Source organism: Microtus oregoni, unplaced genomic scaffold (genome assembly GCF_018167655.1).
Source record: "Microtus oregoni isolate MIOR12 unplaced genomic scaffold, Mior012 000044F_ref0000062, whole genome shotgun sequence".
NCBI classification, from domain to species: Eukaryota; Metazoa; Chordata; class Mammalia; order Rodentia; family Cricetidae; genus Microtus; species Microtus oregoni.
This window is the reverse complement of record NW_024543218.1, coordinates 16,631,185-16,652,279: the sequence shown is the minus strand read 5'-3', so window position 1 is coordinate 16,652,279 and position 21,095 is coordinate 16,631,185.

Here is a 21,095-nt window from a genome sequence, read left to right as displayed (position 1 = left end):
TCAGGCTGGCCTCGAACTCACAGAGATCCGCCTGCCTCTACCTTCCGAGTGCTGGGATTAAAGGAGTGTGCCACCACCGCCCGGCTTCAATTTTAACTTTGAAATACTAAACCATCTTGGAAAGTAAAAAATATAATGCAAGATACAGGCATGTGTAAGCTCTTTTCTGAGTGGAAATATGACAGCACAGGAACTAGAATCAACAAGCGGGAATACATAAAATTATTTTTATACATAAAATGTTTTGGCACACCTGCAGCCACTATCAGCAGAACAAACAATCTGTTGACTGGGAGACAATTTTTGCCATCTAGAATTGAAATCTCTAACAGAAATCTTGAACACTCACTGTAATCTAATTGAAGGAAAAGACATAACTTCACACATTTATAGACACCCAGCTATTGATGAAGTAACCGTAAATACACAATCCTCAAAAAAAAAAAAAAAAACAACCACACTGAACCTCACAGAAGAGAAAGTGGGAAGTACACTTGAATGCTTTGGCACAGGTGACTACTTCCTAAATAGAACCCCAGTAGCACAGACACTGAGAGCAATAATTAGTAAATGGGAACTCCTGAAATTGAGAAGCTTCTGTAAAGTAAAGAACATGGCCAACAAGACAAAACAGCAGTGTACTGATTTGGAAAAGATCTCCATCAACATCACTTTGCACAGAGTACTGATATCCAAAATAGACAAGGAAATCAAGAAGTTTGACATCAAAAGAACAAATAATCCAATAAAAAGTAAGGTACAGACCTAAACAGAGAACCATCAGCAGATGAATCTCAAATGGCTAGAAGATACTTAAAAAAATAATCAACTTTCTTGGCCACCAGAGAAATACAAATAAAAACAATTTTGAGATTCCATCTTACACTTTTAAGAATGGCCAAGATCAAAAACAGTGATAACAAAGATATGAGCTAAGGGAAATTCTCCTCCACTGCTGATGGGAATATAAACTTGTACAGTTGCTTTGAAAATAAGTATGGTGATTTCTTTAAAAATTAGGAAACAACCTACCTAAAGCCCCAACAATACTGCTGTTGGATATATACCCAAAGGACGCTCAATTATACCACAAGGACATGTGCTCAGTTATGTTCACAGCAGCATTTTTGATAATAGCCAGAACCTGGAAACAACCTAGGTGCTCTTCAGTCAAATAACTCAAAACTCTGGATATAAAGGGGACAAATAAACCAATTTAAAATTGCAGTACAAAAATAAACAGAACTTTCAAAGTGGGAAGCTCAAATGACTGAGAAGCAAATGTGCAACACATCAGTCATTAAGGAAATGCAAATAGAAAACACTTTGATATTTCATCTTATAATGATCAGAATGGCTAGGGTCAAAAAAATCAATAACAGCTCATGCTGGCAAAGAGTGCAATCAACACTCATCAATTGTTGGTGGGAGTGCAAATTTTTACAGCCATTATAGAAATCAGTGTGGAGTTCTTCCAGAGGCTGGGAATAGATATCCTTCAAGATCCACCTAGACCATTCTCAGGCATATACACAAAGATTACTTCATTCTGTTTCAAAGACATTTGCACAACCGTGTCCATTGCTACTCTATTCATAATATCCAGAAATTAGAAACAGTCTATATATCTGTCCGTGGATGAAAGGAAAGATAAGATGTGGTACATTTACACAATGGAATATTATTCAGTATTAAAAATATAAAATCATGAAATCCACAGGAAAATGGATGGAGATAGAAAATTATTCTCCTGAATACAGTACTCTAGACCAATAAAGAAACATATGGTATCTATTCACTTATATGTGAATGCTAGCTGTTAAGTATTTAATAAGGAAGCTAGAACCACAGAGATAACAAATAGAGTAAGGAACCAGAGTGGAGGCATGGGACTCCTTAGGAATGGTAAGTAGAATAGACAGCTATCAATGGGTGAAAGGAGGTGGGGCTAGAATGGGAACACTAAGAGAAGAAGAGGAAGAAAAGGAGAATATGGGGAGAGACAGCTAAAGCTGAGGTTTATTTGCTAGTTTGTATGGAAAACTGATACGTTAGGAGCTTTTTAAAGCATATAGAGTTATTAAGAAAATTTAAATGAAACCAACAAATAAGAGAGAAAGAGAATCTCCAACTGGTCACCACCAGTCTCCAAATGAAGCTCCCAGTACCAGGAATGGGTAACACCACACTTCATGGTGCCAAAAGAACAACCCCTCTACAAGAGGTTCCATCTACAACAATGATCTTCCTGCAGTATGAGCTAGTGCATTAGTGGCACAAACCTTGTGGGAATAACCAACCAATATCTGGTTACATTCAAGGCCCACTCCATGAGATGAAAACCATATCCTACACTGCTAGGGTTCTCAAGATCCTGAGATTAGATAGCCCAGCATTTTAGGGAAAAAGCAAATACTATGTTCTTCTAAAGAAACAAACAGTAAAATGACTGCTAATGACTTTCTATCATACTTATAAATCAGTGCCTTGCTCAGCCATCATCAGAGAAGTTTCTTCCTGCAGTAGATGAGGACAAACACAGGCAGACATTATACAGAATATGAGAGACCTTGGAAGATTCATTCCTAAATAGGATGTCTCCAACAAAACCCTAACTTCAAGGTTCAAAGAGCACTACAAAAGAAGAAGCAAAACTATTGTAAGGTCCTGAGGGCAAGGACCCAAAGGAAAAAAAGGCCTTCTGAACACAACAGGATTGGTGCAGATATGAATTCAGAGAGACTGTGGCAGCATGCAGAGAGCTTACATGGCCTATCCCAGATGGGGTCCCAGCTCTGAGAGAAGTGGACAGAGTCCCCATCCCCAACACAACATCTCTCCAATTGATAACTGCCTAGAAATTAAAAATTAGTTTCCTCCAACGGATTCTCACTGGTGATACAAACCACCACTCTTAAGGGTAAGCTCCGTGTCTAGCTGTATATGACTAACAGAAAATGAACTCAATAGTGCCTTTAGAGTTTCCTTATCACATAATATTATGTCAGGAAGTGCTATTTTTCTTATAGTTCCCATATATATATATATATATATATATATAATGGCTTCTGGTTTTTGTGTTTTTCCTTTTTTTTTTTTTTTTTTTTTTGATTTTTCGAGACAGGGTTTCTCCGTAGCTTTTGGTTCCTGTCCTGGAACTAGCTCTTGTAGACCAGGCTGGCCTCGAACTCACAGAGATCCGCCTGCCGCTGCCTCCCGAGTGCTGGGATTAAAGGCGTGCGCCACCACCGCCTGGCAGATTTTTGTTTCCTTTTTTTTTTTTTGATGGTTTTTGTGTTTTTATGAGGTTCCTGTGTGCTTGATGTGTTCGTCTCTGGGTCTATGTCTCTTGTGCTTTTTTTTTTTTTTGGCTGTTTTTCTTCTTTTTGTTTGTTTTGTCGTATTTCAGTTTGTTTTTCTTTTATCTTACTCTATTTTTTTTATCACGCCTTATTTCTATTTATAATAGAAAGGGTTTGGATCTGGATTGGATGAGAACTGAGAAACATCTCAAAAGAGTTGTGCGAGGGAAAATCATAATCAGAATATATTATATAAAATATATTTTCAAGATAAAAATAGAATAAATAGCACACACACATACACTGGTTATACTGCATAGGGCACAGAATTTGACAGCTCTTTCGATGATAATTGACGGTGCTTCTTAAAAGCATCATTTTTATTACTCATGGCAATTACGGCATAATATATTTAGAGCTTTTGTATAAAAATAGTATAATTCTTTTGCAGGGTTTCCTGAGCCATGAGGGGAGGGATTTGATGGAGACATCTCATTTGGGGCTTCATGTTCCAAGGTCAATTATTCTTTGCAAAAAGTCTGGCTGTGAGTCTCTGCATTTTTCCCATTTGATACAGATGGAAGAGGAAGCTTCTCTGATGATGGCGGACTCACACACTGATATGAATATAGCAGAATGTTATTAGGAGTAATTTTATTGCTGCTTTTGAAATAAAATTTCAAATTTTTGAACAGTATTTTGTTTTTCCCAGGTCCCTAAGCTATCCAGTTTCAGGTTCTTGGTCACTCAAACAGGGTTGAGTCTGAGTTCTATCTCCTGGAGTCACCCTTAAGTCAAATCGGGTATTGATTGGTTGATTCGACAAACTGGGCCACCACCGCCCCAGCATGTCACACAGGCAGGACAGAATTGTATACCAAAGAGTTTGCGGTTGTATGGGAATTTATGTTTCTCCTTTCGGAGTGTACAGAGAACCTTCCTATACCAAACACGTTAAAGTGAGGACAAAACAGGGAAAAATATACCTTTCAGGATAGGTGTGCAGTTAAGACAGTTCAGAATAAGCTTCTTTCGGTGTGCAGTTAAGACAGTTCAGAATAAGCTCTGCTTGTCCTATATTTGCTTGACTCGTCTGCACTGAATGTGCTTAATCAAATGTGAGTGGGAGGAAGGCAGTCAGGAAATACATTAACATGTATGCTTACCCATGACTGAACCTGATGGGAAATTTGCTGAATTACAGATTTTGCCCGTGTAAGGCCCTGCAAAGCATTATTCAGGGCCGTTTTCTCGGAACACAGAGATGGACCCTGGCAAGATATTTCATCAGTCTGGCAAGTATTTAATTAAAGCTTCCTTCATGTGGTTTGAAATTGTGATAGTGGTCTTATTCTCAATGATAGCTGGGATTAAACTAGCATATGGGGTGAAGAGTCTATGTAGGCACGGACTTTACTTCTCCACGTTCAATGGGTTGTGTATGTGGGGTCTTCAGCAATGGGGCCTTGCTGCCAATCTGGGGAGAGCAACCTTTAGTTTTGGCAAAAACGATGTTGGGGTTCCCATAGGGCCCTTTTCTTCAACAACTCAATTAACTGTAATCTAATTCTGGTACTGGAAGCTTCATTTGGTGACAAGAATGAGCAGAAGGGACAGAGAACATTAGAAAACATGTCCCTCTGAATCCCCATGATCAAGGCTCATTTGGAGTCCCAGAGAAGGAGGCAGCATGCACAGAACCTGCATGGGTCTGCTCTAGACGGGGCCCTAGGGTTGAAAGAAAAAGAGGACACCTGCTCCACCTCTAACCCAGAAGCTATGGTCAACTGATAACCACTTGCAAATGAAGATTTCGTTTTGTGCCTAGAATTCCTTTCTAAGCGATCTCAGGTTTTAAAGAATTAGTCACCCACGTGTCTATTCTGCCCTATCACAAGCCAAAGCAGCTTCTTTATTCATTAACCAATAAAAGCAACACCAATACAGAAGGACTTCCCACACCAGGGAGGGAACTATGGACAAAATATATTGTGTGAGGGTATTTTTTAATAAAATAAAACAAAAATGAACAAATATTTATTGTTATTGTTGAAATATGTGTGTGGATTGCAGTAATTTTGTTCACTTACCCTTTTTCTGGTTTGTGTTCTAATTAGGTTGCTGAATTTTTCAATTCCAATTTCATTTAAATATTTCTATCTCTTTATTATATCAGTTTTCAAATTCTTCTTAGTTTTATTTAGTCATGTGTTTGTATTTTCAGGGACATCATTTTGTCATTTATTATCTTCTTAGAATTTCAGGAAGGATTTAATTCATGCCTTCATTAAATTTAAATTTGATATTGTCAATAATTATTTTTTTAAATTCTAAGTCCTGGTATTCACGTAGCCCTTCTATAGGACTAGTGATTTTATTGGAAGACACATTTTTGGCCGCTCATGTTGATTTTGTTTCTGCAGGTTCACCTGGGCATTATATAGACTTCCTTTTTTGATTGTACGTCTGCTATGATAATCTGGTTTTCTTAGACTGGGCAAGTGCAGGAACTCTGAGACTTGAGCTATTTAACTGAGTCTGGCAAAGATGGTTCCTAAGTCTGGAATTAGGTCTTCAGTCACAGAGGTGGCAGCAGTTAACGGGAAGCAGGGGAGAAGGAACGAGTCCCTCATTTGTTACAGGTGACCCTTGGACAAAGCAGGTTTAAAGGCCACTGATCTGGACCTAATCCTGTGAATGTGGGGATGGTTTCAGGTGGGGTGGATCATCTTGAGGGCTGATAAAGGGAAAGAATTAACCTATCAGGCTAAAGTGGCTCAAAGACAATGAAGGTTAATGGGCCAAAGGTCTGGAACTAGGCTTAAAGATGTTATCAATACCAAATGTGAATTATTCCAAAAGAGAAGACAGTTAAATCAGATATAAAAATCCATTACATTCAGAATGTTTCTGTACTAAAGTCTTAAGTTATCATTAGATTAAGTTGCATAAAATTCATAGAAAGGAATAATATTTTATGAAGCACAAAGGACAGTGAGTCTCAGATGCTCACAGGCAGACTACAAAGAAACTTGTTTCCAACATGACATAATTTGTACAAATATTGGCTAGGAAATTTTGTGCGGCTCTATTTTTTTTTAAGTGAGTAAAAAATAAACTTTCCTTTTTACGCATTGTAAACAATGTTTCTTTGTTCTTTTCTTTTTCACTTTGTAACCAAGTATGAAACCCATTATGTAATGGAGGCGCCCCTTGACCTTCTCATCCTCCCACCTTCCGGGGTTATAGGTGTGTCCCATCACATCAGGCTTGAAAATGTTATTTTCTACTTCACAGTTCCTTAGAGGTATAGACAAACTTTTAACAGTAGCAATTAATGAGTTTCATTCATTAATAATCCCCCAAATGCCAAGCACCATGCCTGAAGTATGAGGCACTCTATAAATTTTTTAAATGAGTGGAGGCGTGAATATTTTTATGTTCCTCTTTTATCACCAAGGGGAAACGGCTCCTAGGACAGCTGGTCTGCATAGCAGTAAAGCTACTGGGAAACAAAATGTTTCTCTGAATAACAATAAGTTCCTCGTGCCTGTGTTTATATGGATCCTGACTGAGAATGGTGATCTTTATTCCCTTCTGTTTTCTCCAATGCCCTAACCAATCTGAAACTCCCCCTGGCAAATAGATATCTAATACATTTTTGAATAATTGAACGTATATATAAATGAATAAGTGAATGAATAGCAAATATCTTTTTCAAGTCGACTACTTCTCAAAACCCACTAAATAAGTTACTGAGTATTATTTGAGAAATAAAGGCATATCATGAATTATTAGAAGAAATGAGTCATAATTGAAAATATGACATAACTACTGATCATCCAAAAAAAATTCTTGATTAAGAATGGCATTGATCTGTGGAAATCATGGGGAGAAAGCCAGGAAGCAGCACTCCTCCATGGATTCTCAATCAGCACCTGTCACCAGTTTCCTGATCTGAAAAAAAGAGAAATCTTGGTAGGACATGGTGAGATTTCCTTGCACAGAGATCTGCTCCCTGGGTGAAATGTTCAAGGATCAGGGAGCAGGTGTCTATAATGTAGACTGTGGGAGCACCATATAAAATAAAATATAAACCTGACACATAGTGTCATTTGCCCAAGAGTGATCCTGATCTATTCAGAAGAGCATTGGCCTGTCCTGTAATAATATAAAGGAGTCTAACCTAAAAATTAGAAGTGAACAATCGTCACCCACTTTATAACAGCGAAAATAGAGCAACAAAAAAGGAGTAAAGAATTTTTGAGTTAATCTTTTCCCGGAGTCTCAAAAGGGAGAACATTATACTCCTTGCCTTACTGACTTAGTGTTGCACACAAAGGTACAATTAAATACCTTTGCTTCCAATATATTTGGTGTTGCTTTTAATATTTCACTGTTTCCAGAGAATGGTCTTAGGCCTGGTCACCATGTTTCACACACACACATATAACGCTCTGAGTCAGCGACATGAAAGTGAACAAGGGAAGAATAGGGATTTTGGTACAGTGGAGACTGTGCATTCCAACTGAATTCTTAGGAGGTAATTATAATGAAAGTTCCCAGTATAATAAGACTGATTGCAATGATTTCCTTAGAAGTTAGTTAATTCTAACCATGTTGAATATGCGTTACATATGCAGATGAGTGCATAATTATAAATGTTCTCAAAGCACACTGCTAACTTAGGTAGTTTGGGTGAAACCCTGACATACAGGCAAACCTTAAACTCCAGAATACACACTCCCATGGTTGACAAAGTTGTAAGAGGCACAACACCAAAATTATTACTACATAAAAAAATTATTAGTACATAATAGGCAGTACTAAATCCATATCTATTCTTCCTTCTCTCCTCCCTTCTTTTTTCACTAACATTGGTACATTATCTGAATATATATATATATGTAACATATGCATTATATTTTATTATATAAAGCACAGAATGAAATGAGCTAGTCGTTTGCTTAGCTGGGGTCTCAGTCAGGAATAGTAGATTGTGACCTGAAAGAAGTTAATTCATTCGTTGCTAATATATAAAATTTAGATTTTTCTGCTGTTGTGATATTATAATTTTCCAAGTCATTCATACAAGGCCAGTAGATGAATTTGCTATAAATGAATCAAGAAAGCCCTGATAAGTGAGTGTATGCATAGCTGAGATTAATAAATATTTTATGTGACACTAAATCCATTTTTGAATGACTCTATATAAAAAATAATATCTCACTGGCCTTTGGATCAAAAATCTTAGAGATCTGTTACAAAATCTTCAATATTTAATCTGATTTGTTCATATGTTAAAGTATATATATTTGTAGAAACTATCTAGTGTATAAAATTTCAGAATTCTCTATTATTATAAAACAGTTCTTTTTATGAGAGTTTACAACTGTGGGATATAAATTAATTACTATACATGTCCAACCTCCACCCAACAGGCAAAGACTGTTCAAATGTGTTCTAAAATACAAAATTAAAAAATTCAAAATTATAAATTTATGCAACATTGTGAGGGTTTTGTAAAGTTTTTGCAAATCAAATATTTAATTCTTGAGCATGAGCTTTGTAGATGACAAACGTATGTCCCAACTTCAGAAGACTGGACACCTACACCAGCAATGACATTTTCTTTCCTGTTTCTCATATTTAAGCAGTGACTATGGTAGCTTCTGGAATAGATCCAGAAGTTCTTTGGGAAAAGGTATTTGGACAGAAACTCATGAGGGGAGAATGTAACTTCTTCCCTAATACTGTTAGGCCTGACCTGAGATGCTTATTAACAGCTAGCCCTACCATTATCTTCTGTCCCTGGAGCAAAGATCAGAGGTAAGGAAATATGGGTGTAGAAACCAGAAACTGGTGGGCAGCGATCACCAGACAAGGACACTCTCCAGGAGCATGGTGAGTCTGTAGACTTTGTGTGTCAAAAGCATTTTCCCGACCTGCACTCTTTCCTTACGCAACAGCACTCAGTCGCTTCCCGCTGGGTGTGTCTAATGGAAAAGTTTACCTAGAATATAAAGATTTTGATTAATGCTGATAATAAATTTCAGATCTTTTAGAAGGTTAGCATTGATTTTCTTTAGTTATGTCGTTGTTCAGATATTAAATATAATTAATGCTTTGTCACAGATATCTTAATTTAATGTTTATCATATTTCCCACCTACATTTATGTATAGCCACAGTATACACATCATATGGAATAAGGGCAATAATAGCTTTATGGAGCTAGAGGGAAAAGGTTAGCTAAAATTTAATTCGACCAAAGTTTAGGGAAAAATAAAACAAAACTGGGTGACCTTGCTATGATGATTCATTGAACTGGTTTATTACAATGTTTAGTTTATTTCTTTCCAATTAATTTATAGTCTCTTCATTTATGAGTCAATGTAGTAAAAATGGAAATATAGTAATAGCTTATTTATGTTTTAATACATAAGGCTTGCATGAAGATCAGAAGAAGTCACTGGAGGTCAGACAGTAGAGCGACACATCTTTAATCCCACGATTTGGGAGACAGAGGCAGACGGATTTCTGTGAGTTCAAGGTCACCCCAGACTACACAAGATCAATGAGGAAATGGATCCAGGTGGTGGTGGCTCACACCTTTAATCAGTACTAGGGAGTCACAAGACTTTAATTCGAGCACTGACTCATATGAAACAGGAGGAGACAGATGCTCAGGTGTCAGACTGCAGTTGCCCAGCTTTGGTAGAGCTAAGACTTCTCCAGCGGTTTGAATGCTTTGCTTTTCTAATCTTCAGTTTGGACCCCAGTATCCGTCTATGGGTTTTTATTAGCTGTGCTACTTGGAACAATTAAGAATTTATCACTCAGAAAGAACAAGATGCATCTCATTATCATCAATGTACTTACATGGTTAGGCAGTTCAAAACATGTATATTTTTCTCAATCATTTTATGTAGTTTAACACACGAAGAATCAAAAAAAAAACATAAAATCTTATCTGAAGTAAAAGTTAGTATCTGAAGTAAAAATATATTTACATTTACTAAAATGCATTTATTTGTTATATATTAAAATTTGCTTTGGACTTTATAAAGTACTAGGATATTATTTTACAATATTTTCTCAATAAACCTGTATTAATATATAATCTTTTTAAACTAAAGATGAGAGACCAATAAGGTGGCTCAGATTTCTATAACGTGTTAGCGAGAAATTTGAAGTGTATACAAACTTATCAACAAAATTAATATGCAATTATTACTTGAATGTTGCCATGTGTTTTGTCTCAGCTATATGATAGACTAAAATATTTTCTAGGGAGCTTGTGAAGTGACTCAGTGCATAAAATCACTTGCAAGCCACCAAGCCTGAGAACTTAAAACCTGTCCCTATAATTGACATGGTGGAAGAAAACAAATGACTCTTTTCTGTTGTCTTCTGATTTCCACACATACACGCACGCACACACATACACACTAAATGTAATGAAGTTAATGATTACACAGCATTCTCTGTGAGTGTATCTCATCTGCTCAATCAGCAGTAATAGAACAGAGGGGTGGTTCTGAAATAATGCAAGGAGCTCACTTACTTCCACCCTGTTCTGTGGCGCTAGATGTTTTGAGCAGAGGAAGCTAGAACTGTGTAATTTGCAATGTTAAGGCAACCAGAGTGAATGTGTACCAACCTCAACCCTTAGTAATATGACCATAGAATACCCTAAGCTCATAGTATAAAGAGTAAGAAAGCTGTATTTGGTATTACTTAAATAGAAAATTAAAACCTAGAGGATAGTATATTTGTGTTGCACAGAAGGTAAACCTGATGTATGCTACTAAAATATATAGACTCTGAAGCTTGTTTTTTTTCCCTATTAGTTTAGCTGTAAGTACAGGTATTTGATACACATTTAACTAAGGAATCAATCCTAATTACATTAGTCTTTCTTAGCCTTATGAGTAGGAACCAAAGAAAAGACTAAAATAGAAGAAATTGTCTACAACACTATACCTCGACTTGCAATTATATCTAATGTTTAACTGGCTTGGGATGGCTTTTGTATTCATTTATTAGCAGTATTTAGGAATTGGTAGATCTAAGCCCATGATTAGAAAAACTTTAATATCGCTTACTTTTGTTATCAGCCTCTTGGTATATGCTACACACCTGTCGAGGACTGGCCTCAACAAAATGCTTCTTACCAAGGTAGGTGTATGGGAATTTTAGAAATATAGTAAAGAATATGAAGATGCATACAAAATAACAGGACAGAAACCATAGAAAGTATCAGGAGGGCATTCCAGTGACTGAAATTCTGAAATCACCAGCGTTTATTTTTCCACAGCTTTTATACCCAATGTAAATGGGGTTGGGGGTGGTAGAAGAAGGTAACAAAATTTTTTTTAACATGATACAAAGGGTAACTCACACAGTTATTCGCTTTATCCCTCTGAGACAGCAAATCATTAGCATTCTGTTGTCTAGGTAGCAAAGCTGCACTAGGTCACTTATCCTGAAGACCGCCCTATTCCAGGTGACCTCATAGTTCCAAAAGAAGGAACAGAAGTACATTGTCATATCCTGACCACCCTGTCAGGATGGCATGGAGCTATCTTAATTTCAAAAGAACCAGGCAATCACATCCTGAGTTGGGACAAGCAACTATGCTCATCAATCTCCAAACTCTCGGTTCATCGGACAAGGTAGAAGTGGGGAAGCATTTTTCAGCCTCCACACATACCCACCTTCATTGTTATTCACTTACAAAATATATGTTAACTTTTATGTGGGTGATCATATACTACCTTAAATCTAAGGGACCACAAAGCACTCATTGGGAACACTAGAATTATAAGAAAGAGGTAAGTGAAAAGAGTCAGGGAAAGGAAAGAGAAAGGATAGGAAGAGAGAGAATCAGAGAAGTAAGAGTTGATAAAAATGGTTTTGTTGTCCCTAGTGTATAACCTTCATATGTTTCTATTTATGCTGGACTATTAAACCTTATATGATTCTATTTACCCAGAAAATTCCTGAGGCTGCATCAACACTTAAAAAGGATTGCACACATGTTCCTTCAACACAAATATTGATACTAATCATGAAAACTAGATGAATTACTTCTCATTTTCTGTGACCAGCATGATGAAATAAGAATTATCTATGGCTCTGCTTCTTCCCTAGGGATATTTGGCTGCATTGGTCCACAAGGGTGAAGGGAGCAGAAGGGAGCCATAGGGTTAGGATGGCTGTATGTACAATAGAGACAGCCATCTGGGAGACAGACTTCAGTGAATCTGCTGAACTTTATTCCAGAGTATAGGAATCTATCGGATTGGAGAGCCTGGGAAAAAGCCCTAATTTGAACTAAGTGCCACGTCCTATCATAAGACTCCTAATACAAATATTATTCATCATATGTGCAACAAGGAAAACTTCTAGCATCAATCTGTGCCAAGGGTCAAGCTAAAGACAAATCAGACATTGGATGTAGAGACAGCTTTCAGAAAAGGCCAGTCTTCAAGGCCCAGGGACAATTGGGATAAGGGCAGGTTGAGAGCAGAAAACTTCATTGGAGAGAGAGTGTCTCCATATGAGGACCTTTGACCATCCAGTAAGGCCTCCAGACAATTATCATAGCTATTTACTAGTTTTAAAAGAAGTATTGCAGACAATGAAGCTATTTTATTGAAACACTGATCAACAGTATCTCATAAAAGTGTCCATTGCAATGCCTAAATTAATTCTTCCCAAATGCTTTTACTATAATGTTTTTTTGTAAAGCATAAGACATTTATCCTCTCACTATGTGGAAAGTTTCAGTGTTTTATTGAACCATTCCTATGATCTACAGGTCTTTGGCAAAGAAGCAATTTTCTTCCTGCTTTTCCGAACTTGGCTCACATAATCAATGTAAAAATTGAGGAAAAAATGCTAATCAATATCTGATTTGTGGTGTCTCATTAAGAAAAAGGAGGCATCATAATACAACTTTCAGAGGAAACACAGTTATAGTCATAATATACTGTAGTGTAGTGAATAATAAAAGCAATATTCAGCTAATTTATATATTTTGAGGAAAGAGGCCAAACATAATGATCACATTAAATGGTACGAGATGAGATGGGAAATGGTTCAGCTGGCATGACACTTGCCATGTAAGTCTGATGACCTGAGTTTGATACCCCAAACCCACATACAAGAGCCTGATGTGGTGGCTCATACCTGTAAGCCCCGTCTTTCTCCAGTGAGACAGTAAAGAGAAAAAGAAGAAACACCCAGAAGTTCATGGGCCAGCCACACTAGAGTATGCAAAACAGAAGAAACTGAGAGAGTTGCTGGAAGACGAGAGATGATTCCCAGAGTGGTCCCCTCATCTTACACGTTCACTGTGGCATTCTTGTACCCAGGGTGGGCTGGGTTCTGTTGCATCAGTTGGTAATGAAAACAATCTGCCCTCATCAATCTGATCTCATTAACTTTTCAGCCATGTTTCCTCTTCTTGGGGGACTTTAGGTTTGTGTCACATTCATACAGGAAGCTAACTATGACACAAATCTGGCCTACGCAATTTAGTAAGACTGTGTCGCAATTTTTTAATTAATTAATTTCATAAAAGACTTGGGATATAGCTCAGTGTCATAACACTTATCTAGCATATTCGTGTCAAAGAATTCCATCTCAAGTACTGAAAAATTTATAATAATATAATCTATGAGTAATGTACCTCCCAACCTAATAAATGTACTATATATGTGTGTGTAATATATATATATATATATGTATGTATATAGATACATACATATATATATATTAGACAGAGGTGATTTGAACATATTCTATATGTTAAATTATTAATTTATAAGGAGTAGAATGAAATAAACGTTTTGTAGAAAATTCAAACTGTTAAATATAACTGTGTGATCTAAGAAATTCAAGTTGCTATGAACAGAAAAGTTAAGGATTGCAAGAAAATTATGTTAAGCTGAAGAGGATAAGGAGTTCTTCTTTGGATATGAAAATTTTAAAATGTTTATTGGGTTTCCAAGCGAGAATTTCCTTTCAGCATTTAGATTAGGGAAGCCACAGGATAGCGAGGAGATAAAAGTATTTCTCCCAGGATTCATAAGGTAAGAGGAGAGAATTGATTCCCTCAAATTCTCCTCTAACTTCCACAGGCTGACCATAACAAACACGTACCTACACACACACACACACACACACACACAGACACACACACACACACACAGAGAGAGAGAGAGAGAGAGAGAGAGAGAGAGAGAGAGAGAGAGAGAGAAATAAAGGGGGGAGGAGGGAGTCACATCACATATACAACAGAATAAACAAATATATTTTTGAAGAATTTAGATATAGGACTCTAGAGCTCCCGGGAAGGTGCTGATTAATGATAGAAATTTAGTCCTTATCAATGTCATGTGATATTTAACATTATTCCAAACCACTGGTGTACTTTTGTCTAATTTGGGGGTGTATTTTCTTGGTAGGATAGAAATCAGGACTATCCTAGGAGCAGCACTGACAACCCTGGACACGAGAGGAAGCCACAGGATGTGCTTACCTCCCAAGGGCTAACACTGCAGCTCTAGATACAAGCTCAGAACTCTTTTTTTTTTTTTTTTGCTTTTTCAAGACTCTTAAGTGCTGATGCTTTAAGCAGTTTAACCCGCAGCAATTCTTTTATGCATCATATAATCTTCATCGTCTCAGTTCCCATCCTCAAAGGTCTACAGCCTTGCTTTCTTCATCTCTTCTTTTCCTGATTGCTTCTTTCAACACTTCAACAACATCCCAATGTTGTAGTTCAGAATTCGGCCCTTTGAGCCCTTAGCTGTACACATCAGAGCCCTTGTCCTTTCAGTGACTCAGTGAAATCCTTCAGTCATCTCCCTGATGACTTGCCTCTTCATCATGAAATCAGGTCACCCTGCTCTACCCGTGAGTGAGGCCACGAGCAAGCAGAGAGATCAAGCAAGAGAAGCCATTGTTAGGGTCACAGGTTGCAACACTGGGGGATGCACAGGGAAAGTCTCACGGAGCCAGCAAGCCTGGGCAACAGCCTCCTCAACTATTCTATAATGAGCGTGGCATGTGTGCTCAGCGGGCAGTTCTACTATTCAGAGAACGATTTCTGATCCTAGTAATCTTACACCTCACATAAAGACCCATTTCCCAAGTCACAAGGGCACAGGAAATACGGTAATCTGGAGATCTCTGGGGATGTCTTGGTACTGCTGGAACTGAAGCAGTTGTGGCTCAGCAGAAGCTGTGACTTCAGCAGCAGCTGTGGTTACAGTGTGGAGGGTGTTTTCATCAAGTCGTCCGTGTTCATAGCTGCTCGGAGACCACAGTTAAGATTTGGCATCAACAATGGCTGCTCTCTTCCCAGCTTCCCATCAGGTGCAGAGCACAAGGCTGAAAGCGGCCAATGAGTCAGACAAGTTAACCCAGACATCTAAGCCTACTTAAAGAAAGAGAATTGTAAAGGTGCTTAAAACAAAAACCTATAATTGATGTTAAAATTCCTTTTTAATCTATTTTTCTTTCATATGTTAATACTGACATCAGTTTCCCTTCCCTCTCCCCAGTCTTCCCTCATTTCCACTCTTCCCCAGATCCACTCCCTTCTGTCTTCCTTCAGAAAATAGCAGGCCACCCAGGAACATCAAACAAACACGCCATAATATACTACAATAATACCCGGCACATATCATCTCATCAAGGACAAGACAACTCAGTAGGAGAACAAGGATCACACAAGCAGGCCAAAGAATTTTGAGACAGCCCAGGTTCCCACTGTTAGATCTCACAGGAATTCCAATCTACTCAGCCATAACATATATGCAGAGACCTAGGTCAGACCCCTGCAACTTCCTGATCTCTGTGAGTCCCCATGAGTCCTGGTCAGTTCATTCTGTGGGCCATGGTGTCCTTGTATCCCTGACCCCTCTGGTTCCTCCAATCTGTCCCCTTCCCTCTTCCACAGCACTCCCTAGCTCTGTGTAATGTTGCACCATGGGAATCCACATCTGTTCCCATCAGATGGATGAAATCTCACTAGTCTTTTGGATGAGGATTCTGCTAGGCTCCAGTCCCAGACACTCTGCAGGCAGGATAAACCATAGCTTGAAGGTTTTATGGTTGGGTTGATGTCCTAATCCCTTCACTTGAGGCCTTGCCTGGTTATAGAAGATGGACAGTTCAGACTCCATGTCCCCTATCATTAGAAGTCATTGCTAGGGTTACTCTCATAGATTCCATGTTATTTCCATTGCAGTAGGGTTCCTCCTCACCTCCAAAATTACCCCCCCCCAATTCCAGTCCTTTCACCCAGAATTGTCCCCATTCCCACTAATTGACCCCTTCTGTCGCCAATCCCACATACCCCTAGTCCACCCACAAAATCTATTTCCTCTTCTTAGGAGGATCCTTGTACCCACCCTTAAGACTTCCTTGTTACTTAGCCCCTCTGTATCTGTGGACCATAGCAGGATTATCTTTTACTTTACAGCTAATATCCACTTGTAAGTGAGTACTTACCATGTTTGTCTTTCTGGGTCAGGGTTATATCACTCTAGGTGGTTTTTTTGTTTGTTTGTTTTTGTTTGTTTTTCAAGTCCCATCCATTTGTCTTCAAATTTCCTGATGTAATTGTTTCTTCTTAACAGAAAAATAATAGTCCATTGTGTAAATAGAACACATTTTCCTTTTCTACTCTTCAGCTGAGGGACATCTAGGTTGTCTGCAGTTTCGGGATATTATGAATAAAGCTGCCATTAACAGTTGAGCAAGTGTCCTTGTGGTGGGATAGTGTGTCCTTTGGGTATATGCCCAGGAGTGGTATAGCTGGATCTAAAGGTAGATCAAGGCCCAATGTTCTGAGAAACTGTAACTAAGGAGAGAATTTCAAACAAGAGGTGGCAAAGAATTGTGGATTAGTTTCTCATGGAATTTTAAAGCTAACGAAATTTGGAGGAAGAATGGGGTCCTGACATGAAGGACTAATTTATGTTGATACAGGTCTCACATCACAGCCCTAATTGCAATGCCAACATAACAAATAACTGAAACTTTAGATTCATAATAAAATGTCAAGGTCAAGTTTTTATACCAATGAGAATAGTTTACATGAAAATGGAATATAATTGATTGGAAACGTGGATACAAGAGTCAAATGAATATTGAGGTGACAAAGAACTAAGTCAAAAAATGGTACTGGATAGAACAACAGCAAACCTGGATTCAGATTACCAAGAAATGAAGAAATCTAAAGTAAATATACATCGGCTCTATAAGGGGTAAAGTCCAGAAGATTATATTTTTATCTAGGAATGCTAGAAAGAAGGGAAAGCAAATGAACACCCGGGAAAGGTCACTGAAGGTCAGGTGGAGTCTCCTGAAGTTATGTCGAGGCCTATGGTCCTCACTGTATAATGGAAACAGTGTTTAAGCACATCACTAAAGTCAAGTGACTCATGATGGCAGCTAAGAAAGGGGAACACTAGACACAATGTGATGTGAAATCAGAACTAAGAACAGGACACAGTGAGGAAGTCAAGGATCAGAATTTAGACCTGAGACCTGACAATAGCCAAACTGGAGACACAGTGAAATTTTGGAAATGTTTTATTTTTATTTTTTTTCCTAAATAAGTTCTTTTTAAGTGCACTGGGTTTATTATGTCTCCTAACACTGTAAGAGACTTAAAGGGAACAATAAAAGATTCTTGAATTTAAATCATGATAATCAGAACCAACCAGGATGATGAAATTTAAAAGCTCATGCATTTGGAAAATAATTCAAGATGTGTTGTCAACGAAGAACTTGCTTATAGGTAAAATGTTCTTTTTCACGTCGAAGCTTCGTGTGATTAAGTGGAGGATGTACTATCCGTTTCCACCAACGTGTGCCAAATGAGAATGCACTTCACGTGAATGATTAAGGGTGACTGAGAAGTGGGTGGGGAGAGATTCCCTCACAGTCATTGTCTTTATGAGGATGCTGTGCAAATTAAGCTTTTAAAAGTTTATGTGTCTTTTCTTGCAAAGCCATATTTTCTCACTTTAGTTTGTAAAACAAAGATTATGGTCTAGGAACTAAAGACCTGCTTCCACAAGTAAGGACACCTGCTGCCTTTGCAGAAGACCCAGATTTTGTTTGCAGTATTTATGTGAGGCTGTTCATAGCCACCTGGATGCCCAGGTCCCAGGAATTCAACATGATCTTCTGGCCTCCATAAACACCCACACACATATAGTACACGTGTACACTCAGACATACACACCACACACATTACATAGTAAATCAACATTTTTAAAATTTTATAACCAAACAAAATCTCCTCACATAGAATTGAGCGATCTGTGAGTCACTATCCCCCAAATCATATGTGTATTATAACAAGATATGGCTTTATACTCTATTATAGAGTGCTGCAAAGTCAGTCAGTGAGCTCTGCCTCAAAAGTTCCAGTCTGCATTGTAAATGAAAAATTGGAAATTGTGGGGGGCAGTCTGGGGCTTTGCCTCCAATATTCTGTTCATACTAATTAGATTTTCAGACTGAAATTTCTACAAGTCTAGTGAGAATCATATGTTAAAACATTCATTGAACTTCTTCTTGTGCAGACAGGCTCCTCCTGCAAGTCTGGCACTCTGGGCCTTGACGCTCAGAACTATGCACCGCAGCACCACGTAGCAAGCCTCTGCCTTCACTCTGTGTTAGAGTGAAGTTGGAGAAGAGAAGCAGAGCCCCACTTTCCTGATTTTATTAGTGCAATTTATACTCTAGCCAGCTACTTCAGACCATAAATGCTATAACACGGAGACAGTACTCATTTCCAGTTGTTGAATTTATGATGAATGATTTATTTATAATGCTGGATAATACATTTTTAATAGTAAAACCATATTGCTTGCAGTGCTTTAAGTTATCTTCTTTATCAACATAAACTGCTAGATCCAGCAGGGAACATCACAAAAATTTGTGACAGCATAATCCTATATATCGTATTAATCGTTAGGGTTAGGGCTAGGCTTAGGTTTAAGCATAATCCCATATATCGTATTACTCACTCTGTACTTTACACGTAGCAGACAAGCTATGGGTCATAGAGTCTTCTGTAATGGAAGGCTATAAAGACAACAAGACCAAAAAGAAAGCATTTTATTCCACAATATTAATACTATTGAATGAGGAGGGCATTTGTCTCCAGTAGAAACTATTCTAGTGGCCATGTTAATACCGAATGAAATTATTTGTTAATATAGTCCTATAAAAACCTCAACATAATTATTTTGAAACTACTATAGTAGACAAGAAAGGACCAGGCATAAGCAATGTCCTGTAGTCACTGCCTGATGTCTACTGGGAGGCATAAACCTAGAAACAGTCCTTACAAGGAACTGTTGAAATGGGGAGGCAAGGATTATTGTCATGAAGATGGTACTCCATGGATTATACGGTAGGTGGGAAATAGCTAATCACAAATGAAAGCTGGGCATCATAAAGACAGGAAAGACCTTCCACCATTAAGTAACATGCATACCCACCTCTCTTTATATTGATGAAACAGCAATGTGATAAACTCTTTCTTGGCAATAGAAATAAGTCTTCCATATAATTGAAGCCTAGAGTGTAAAAGCCATAAAATTTGAAGGTGCTAAAATTATACTACCAGTAACGTTTTTAGTGCAAATATTTATACTTATTAGTATTCAGTGTTTCCTGTATAAACATTTTACATGTTTTTCACACAAATTGGATAGTTTAGCATTTTCAATCAACCTATATAACCGGCAAAACCTTCAATCTCAGAAAATGTAGCCTGACTTAACCAACATTAAAAGAACCAACCTGGGTGACTCAGATGTGCTTGGCAGAATAGGAATTTGAATATTTCTTGACTTCAGTGTTAGCCCATCTACTGTATCATAACCTTTCTATTTATTTTGCACATTTCTTACCTGTTTAAATTTCAATATGTCTGAGAAAGAAGAAAGCATGTTTATTGATAAAAAGGTAACAAATGTTAGAAAATTCACTTTAGCATGAATTTCCTTGTAAACTCCCTATCAACATTAATAGATTTAGGATGAGAAGAGTATGTATTGTGTGAGTTCAGACAAAACTGAGCCCTGATAAGTGGCCATGAAATAACCAGTTATTTCTCTCTCAGAAAAAAATATCTGTGCCGGAAAGCAGTGTCTGTGAGGCATACATTTTTGTATTCTTTCTTGATCTTTCTCTCCTGAACCAATATCATTGTCAATTGGTTTTGCTAGCATTCTTTCCACAGGGTTAGAAAGTTTAAGTTGCATTATCAAATTCAAAAGCCAGGGGTTGGTTGATCCCGAATTTCCTGAGAAACCGCCACACTGTTTTCCAAAGTGGTTGCACAAGTTTGCATTCCCACCAGCAATGGATGAGTGTACCCCTTTCTCCACAACCTCTCCAGCAAAGGCTATCATTGGTGTTTTTGATTTTAGCCATTCTGACAGGTGTAAGATGGTATCTTAAAGTTGTCTTGATTTGCATTTCTCTGATCGCTAAGGAAGTTGAGCATGACCTTAAGTGTCTTTTGGCCATTTGAACTTCTTCTGTTGAAAATTCTCTGTTCAGCTCAGTGCCCCATTTTATAATTGGGTTGATTAGCCTTTTACGGTCTAGTTTCTTGAGTTCTTTATATATTTTGGAGATCAGATCTTTGTCAGTTGTGGGGTTGGTGAAGATCTTCTCCCAGTCAGTGGGTTGCCTTTTTGTCTTAGTGACAGTGTCCTTTGCTTTACAGAAGCTTCTCAGTTTC